Source organism: Catharus ustulatus, chromosome W (genome assembly GCF_009819885.2).
Source record: "Catharus ustulatus isolate bCatUst1 chromosome W, bCatUst1.pri.v2, whole genome shotgun sequence".
Classification (NCBI taxonomy): Eukaryota; Metazoa; Chordata; class Aves; order Passeriformes; family Turdidae; genus Catharus; species Catharus ustulatus.
Genome location: NC_046261.2, coordinates 3,437,509 through 3,445,334, shown reverse-complemented (window position 1 = coordinate 3,445,334; position 7,826 = coordinate 3,437,509).

The window sequence follows — 7,826 nt, the reverse complement described above, 5'->3', positions numbered from 1 at the left end:
ACATCATCTGACTGACCGTCTAGATCCAGGGCTTCATACCTATTCTGAAGTGGTACCTGGCTAGGTGGTGGGGGTTGGGAGGAATTTTTATTACCTCCCCGAGCAGGGACCCATTTCCAATCCCCTTCATCCACCAGATGTCTTCCTATTGCCTGACAGTAGGAGGCATGGGAGCCCTCTGACTCCTGGTGGACCTCCCTCAAGGATGGAAGGGTGGAACTCCACCAATCTATTTCCCTTTCCCTTTCCCTTTCCCTTTCCCTTTCCCTTTCCCTTTCCCTAATACTCCTTAGTATTTCAACTTCTTCCCTAAGCTTGGCCACCAGCGAAAGGACATCATTCACCTGTTCACACTGCCTGCAGGTTTCTTCTGCAATGCCCTCTAGTACCACCAATAAGTTGAAACACTCTACACAGGAAGGGGTCTGGACAGACGCACACTTTTTGGATGGTTCTATTTGGTTACATACACTTGTACTAACTGCAGTTTTTGATCGTGTAAAAACCATTCTAACAACAAATCCCCAAACCAACCAACCAACCAACCAACATAAACACAACAAACAACAAACTAAAAACCCCACTAACAGGAGCAAACCTGCAACCCTCCCTGCTTGCCCTGCCTGTGCAAACTGCCGTGCTAACTGCCATGCCATGCCCTCAGAGACATGCCATGCTGCTATTTTCCCACTCCTGTTCCCCACACTCCCTAGAACCCTCTTTTAATCACCCCACCATTCTCTGGAGGAAAGCCCCGTCCTGTGCCTGCATGTCTAAAGAGAGTGGTCTGTCTTCAGACTTCAAAGCTGTCTGTGTGAATGTAGTCTCTTCCTGCATACTGGTAACATAGCATGGTCTAAATCGTTTAACAGAAAGGCTGATATATTGCATGATTGGTAAAACTTGCCATGTGGGATGTATACTCCCTTTTCAGGAATTTTGATTTAAAAGTCTGATTGCACTGAATTAATTATCTGTTTTTTGCTCAGTTATAATGACGTTAACTGTCACCACAAAAATTAGAAATTTGTATACCTGGTAGAATATTTGCAAGTCAGTACCCTGGGAGCACCATTTATCCCTATGTGGCCAATGTATTAGTTTGTGGACAGGAAGGTTCATATTTTTAAGATATGATGCCCCCTTAGAAAATTTGAAAGATACCTCCTTGGAAATATTTTGGGTGGATATTAATGGAACACCAATTAACTTTCAAGCCCGGTGTCAACACATTGCTTGATTCATGACAGTTACTGGGAGCAATTAGCTAGGGGATGTCCATGCTTCTTATAAATCAGGCATTCCTTTGCTCACTTGAAGGCAAACCTTGAGCTTTATCTGGAGCAGCTATTTGAGAATAAGATATAATTAGCACACAAAGCTCCACTGCAAAGGCAGACAGAATTGTGCCAGTTTTACCAGTTTGCTTGCTTTTTACCCCACAACTTTAAAAAGGCAATTTTCTTGTGAATCTTTCACCATGACAACACATGTGACAGCATTTTGGATAGGTACAGTTGGTTAGTGTTCAAGTGTAATTATTCTTCCTTGCCACATATAAATTGATATTGGACTTGATATCAAAAGAGTAAGTACATTGATGGACCACAACTGTGGTAAACAGTAGCTCACCCCATAAGAATAATATGAAACCATGACTTCATAGCTGTTTATATACAAGTATCAGTCTTACACACTCACTGACCTAACCGAGTTACTTGTGCAAAACTCATGGCAGTATTATAAAACTAAGTTATTGATGTTTTAGCCTTAAATACTTATATCCCATTGTCGCAGCTGGTGCCGGTGTCAGTTGGACTCTGGCTACCACAGATGTTCCGGATAGTGAAGTCCCACAAGGAACAGCCTGCCCCGAAGTCTTATGCAGTCTCAGCCGCAAAGGTACCAATGCAAGCAAGGCCTGGGTTTCAGGCGATCAGCTCTTTAAGTGATTTCAGTTCTCAGTGATATCAGCTCAGCTTGCATGCTTACCTCGGCCGACGCAGGGAGAAGAGATGGGAAGCGCTGTTTAGAGGTTCCACAGAGTTCTTTATTAGCAGTTTCTGTAGAGTCCAGTGACAGTTACATTCCACTGAACTGGGTAGAAGCAGGGATTTTTATAGGGAAGGTATGGCTTGGCAGAAGGACCAATGATTTAGGGCTGAGGAAATATGACCAATAGTTTTACAAGGAGGTAATGTGGGGTCCCGAGGCAGAAGAAGGGTCTGTTAGCCCAGTCACTATGACTAAGCAATTTTATATAGGCAATAACTCTCCAGGGAGGCCTTGTGAGGGACCCTGCTCCCTCCACATCCCATTACAGCAATTTCACAACCATAAGGCGCACAGGACTATAAGGCGCAACCCCCGGGAGTCGGCAAATTTCGCAACTTTTTAGATCATATAAGGTGCACCGGACTATAAGGCGCACTTTTTTTTTGCAGCTAGGATCCGCCCCCAACCCAGAAGCCATGGGCCCCTGGGCCCGCCTATACCCGATGGGGCCGGGCTATGCCTGCTGCTGCTCAGCCCTGCCTCCCCGGGGCCGGGGTATGCCCGCCGCTGCTCTGTGCAGCCCCTCTGGGGCTGGACTATGCCCGCCGCCGCTCCGTGCCGCCTCCCCGGGGCCGGGGCATGCCTGTGGGGGCACCGTGGACCCCTGGACCTGCCTGTACCCAGCAGCCTCGGCCCCACTGCCCCGCCTCCACCCGGTAGCCGCAACTCCACGGTCCTGCCTCCACCCGACTTGTGGCTCACATTTCCGGGTTGGCAAATTTCCGAACTTTTGCCCATATATAAGACGCACCGGACTATAAGGTGCACTTCCAGGTTCGGGCGAAAATTTTAGTCAAAAGGGTGCGCCTTATAGTTGTGAAATTACTGTACCTTTAATAGTCCAAGCTCAAATCTATTGTGCAAGCAATCTTGAAAAGCTGTCTTACATCTGCGAACTGAGCAGGTTTGAAGTGCAATTTGCCAAGATAAACACTGTTGCCATTTTTCTGAGTAAAGCTGCACTTAAAAATAGCCTGGCAAAACTATGCTTACACCATAAAAGTCCTGACTACAAATGGGTGTTTTCAATAATATTTGCATTTACCATGAGCTATTCTCAAAACTAAATTACATAAAATCACAACATATTTGCCCCATTTTTGTAATCTCTCCAGTAAATCCATGTTGCTGCTATTTCAGTTATGAATCAGTTGTTTGCCTGCATATTGTTCATTGAAGTTTAATTGTTGTATGACAAATTTTTTGTAACTTTCCATAATGATGGAGTCAAAATGAATTAAATTGTTTTGTCTGAAACTTTTAAAGGAACACTCTCTGCTTTTGTTAAATTTAAGTATTGTTAATTTTCAGTTCTGTACAGTTTAAATTATATTAAGTTTCAGTTCTGTTAAGTAAGTGTTAAGTTTAACTAATGTTAGGTTTAAGTTCTGTTACTTTGAAGTTGTGTTACATTTAAGTTCTGTTAATGTTTCTGTAAAGTTTAAGTGATGTTAAGTTCTGTTAAGCTTAAATGTTGTTAAATTTAAGTGATGTTAGGTTTACATTCTGTTAATTTGAAGTTCTGTTACATTTAAGTTCTGGTGAGTTTGGGTTCTATTAAATTTAATTTCTGTTAAATTCTGTTAAATTCTGTTAAATTCTGTTAAATTTAATTTCTGTCAAGTTTAAATGTTAAGTTTAACCGAGGCTAAGTTTAAGTGTTCAATTTAAGTTCTGTTATTTTAAGTTCTCTTAAGTTATATTAAGATCAAATTCTGTTCCGTTTCAGTAATGTTAAAGTTAAGTTCTGTTTGGTGTAGTTTCTGTTACATTTAAACGATGTTACATTTCAGTGAAGTTCTGTTGAAATATGCTCATTTAAATTACAAGATACAGTTCTTTTGTTATAGACATAAGATGGAACCAACTGAAACAATTATGATGAAGAATTGGTAAGCAACTGTTAAAGAATATAGGACAATAAGTTGTGCAAAATAGGTGAAGATGCAGTTTATTAGATCCTTAATTCCATCGAAGATTCTATGGGTATAAATGTTCTACATTGCTCAATTAGGATAACTATTCATAACAATCTTTGCTGTTTTATCTTCCATAGGTAGCACCGAAGAATGAGTAACAATTCCAAATCATCGCTGTTAACTTCAAGCGGTTTAATGCTTTCTTTCTTACTTTTATTTTGCTTTAATCTTATATATGCATAGATGTGTGGAAAAATATTATCTTGACTTCTTAAGATTCAGTCTTTGGCTAATGGGGTATACTTTTAAGGATGAGCTGTTCAGAAGCAAAGGTTCTCTTCATCTATTTTTGAGATCATCTCTGGGAACAGAGGTCTTCTTCCCTGGGGGCAAAGGGTCTTCATCACTCTGTTGAAACTTCTTTTGGGATCACAGTGTTATAGATAATAAAAGAATCAAGCCGAATTAAGAATGATTAAAGAAACAATTTTTATTTCATGACCGAAATACGGTCCTCGATAGCCACAATCAAAAAGGACAACGTCGAGCCTGGGATCGGCGCTGGGTAAACACACACTGATCCGAACTCTATCGCTTTGGATCCCCCTATGTTCATGAATGTCGTCTCGGTCAATCCTGGTTTTATATAGTTTTTCTAGCCTGGAGCAAAGGTCCTCCTTTCCTTTCACGGTTTTGCATATTCATGTAGCCTCCTTTCTCTTCATTGGACTGGACAAAACCATTTCTGGGAAGTGATGAATTTCGATGAGTGCAGATTTTGGCTTAGGGAACCAAGTATTGAGATGTAGTTCTTCCTGATGACTCTGGTTATCTTGATTGGCGATACATATCAAGTGCTCATCGTTTGGGTGTTTCCTGGACTGTCTCTGTAAAGAGTCACCTCCGTTGGAGCCAGTTCTATTAACTTGCTGATCTCGGCTTTGTCAGCAGTCGCAGTGTTGGAATTCTTGTGAGGCAATCTTTCCTTCTCACTGCGGCTAGTGTTCTAAAGTTTCTTTATTGTTTTCTTTATTTATATGAACATGATTTATTTTACATAAATCACAAATTACTTTATAACATATATTACAACAGCTACTTCAACATTTGCTTGCTTCAACATGGGTGCCTTTGCTCATGTCCACAATTTGAACACTTGATCCGCCCATGCTTTTTTCATGAATTACAGGGATATTTCAGTGTATCATAGTCCATCACCACAACCTTACAAAAGAATTCCAGCCCAAGACTAAAGCATCTCCTCATTGTCCTCCCATCTGGGATTTTACTCCTTCTTTACTGACCTTCATGTCTTATGTTTTTCTCTCTATGTGTCTTCACTCTTTCCTTTTTTTCTCACTCAAGAGAGGATTGATGTCTGCAGGCTTCATCTGTGCACTAAAAGAGTTAATATCTCGCCTGGACCTGCAGGTGGCCATGTGATCTCTGCTGGGCAGTGGTCAGAGCTGTTTACAGTGGAGGATTTTCTGCGGACATGCTGACAGTGGAGGGGGGGGGACTCGGCCCGGTCCATGCTACAGCAGAGTCAGGGCCCATGCTACAGTAGAGTCAGGGCCCGGCCCAGCCCAGAGCGTCTCCTGGGGCCCAGCAGACCCCGACTTGGCCAGGGCCAGCAGTTGGGCAGGGCTTAGTGTCGGCAAGATGCTAGCAGCCATGGCCCAACCCAGTCTCGGCCTGGACGCAGCGGCCTCCCCTCCCAGTCACCAAACATGGGGGGAGGTAACTTCTCTGTTCAAAAACCGGAAGCAAGAGAGACATTCTTGGGGTTTGTTCATTCTGAAATGTAATTCACAGAGATGTACTCAGCTCTTTTAAGTGGTTTAACAGGTTGTCAGTATTCAAACTAACCAATTGATAGGTTCTGTCAAGTCCAAAGGAAGCTACCAAGGTCCTTACAGGGAACCACTTCTGTAAGTGATGGATTTTGTCTTTAACGATAAACCAAGCTATGTTAAACCATGACAGGTCTCTCAAATTTTGAGGGGATGCAGCCTCCTTTTTATCCTAATTTCCCTACCACATGTCCCTCTGTCTTTTTCCATTGGTTGATGTACTTGAGAGGTACTGATACAACACCCTGGCCTTGCCCTGCTCCTGAAATACTCGGCAGAGCTGGCCTGGGGTGCTATCATGTAGAATAGATGAGGTATTAGAGGCTCTTAATCTCAGGGATAATTATTCAGTTTAATTCTTAGGTTTCCATGAGGGCAGAGCAGGAGAAAAAGAGAAAGAGATAAGGGGGTTCAGGTTTTTTCAAGGGTCAGGAAAGGGGAGGGAATAATCTTGGCTTCTTGCCAATCCCTTCAGAAGGTCAGTCCATAGGTCTTGCAGGGGTTACAAGGTTACAGGGACATACCATTCTTAAAGCATCTGGGTACAGGGTTACAACATCTCACCCTTTTTTTGTTTAAAAGAAGAAAGAAGGATATTAGGTTATTCTGGATTCAAATTATGATCTTTCCCACCACTTGGAGTTAGTAGGAGCCTTAGATTGTTTCAGGGTTTTCATCTCTATGTGATTTACCACTGTGACAGAAGGCATGAGACCACTAAGGGCCTTGAAAACTAAGTGTCGAAGGATTCCGAATGCCAGTATTACAAGGAAAAGAATAACAAAGAATAACAAAATAGTTTTAACTATAGAAGTCCACCACCCTGTGAATCCCCAGCCCTTGAACAGTTCGTTGAACCAATCTTCAGATTCTTGCTTCACTTGTCCGATCAAGCTGTTCATGTCTCGGAGGGCAGCATGGATGTTAGGAGCTTTCAAGGTCAGGTTCATGCAGCAAAGTCCTTCCAATTCCTGGCACTCATGTCCATGTAGCAGCAGGAGAAAATCTATGGCAGTACGATTTTGGAGTGTGGCCTGCCTGGTAATTTGTTCGTCTTCTAGGAGGGAGCTGATGGCAGTGGATGTCAAATTTGCCTGTTTGACTACCCAACACTCTAGGTGGCCCAATTCACCCAGAACCTTGGCTGCTGCTACCCATGGAAGAAACACGGATACAGCAATTCTTTGTGACTTGGCCCAATGGAAAATTTCAGAGTCACAATCTTTGTCCAAATTCTCTGCACTTCTCTTTTGGATTTTATTCACTGATTTGTTTTTATGAGTCCAATCATTAATTAAGGTTTCATTGGGTGCCAACAGGGACAACCGCCCAAAGGTACATGGTCCTCATAAAAGCTTAGAGGGAATTCCTGCCCATGCCCGATCTCCACAAATCAAGAACAACCCCTTAGGGAGGCTCTTGGGACTTGTTAGAGATGGGGAGTCTGCTGCAAGGTGACTCAAAACCTTGCACCACTTTTTGGCCGTGAATTCCTCTCTATATTTTATTACATTGTGGAATTCTTTGGTGTCAGAAGGTTTTGGATAAATTACAAGATGAATGCAGTATTGTGCCGGATAGGAACCTAACAGCTCTAATTCCTGAGGTTCCTGAGCTGCTTTTGGCAAATTGGGCAGCAGTTCCTCCATAGGATTCTTTTCTGTTTGCTACCTACGAGTTTTGTATACTGAAATTGTGTGTGTCTCGCGAAGTTCATTTTGCGTCTCTATTGCAAAACTGGTTGAATATTCTCCAGCCCTCAAGGGAACTCCTACCAGGCAGGTGGACATAGGATTTTCTGCTGCTGCCATGGACAAACATATGTTTTCCTGTTGGAGTGTCTTTGCCAGGGTCACCCAGATGTTTTGACGCAGCTGAGGGACGATCCATGCAGCTGCCTGACTGTTCAATGTTAACAGGATGACAACTTGAATGGGGTTCATCACGGGGTTGAGTGGAAGGAAGGTATTCTCTAAAAAGAAAAACATTTTAAAACATG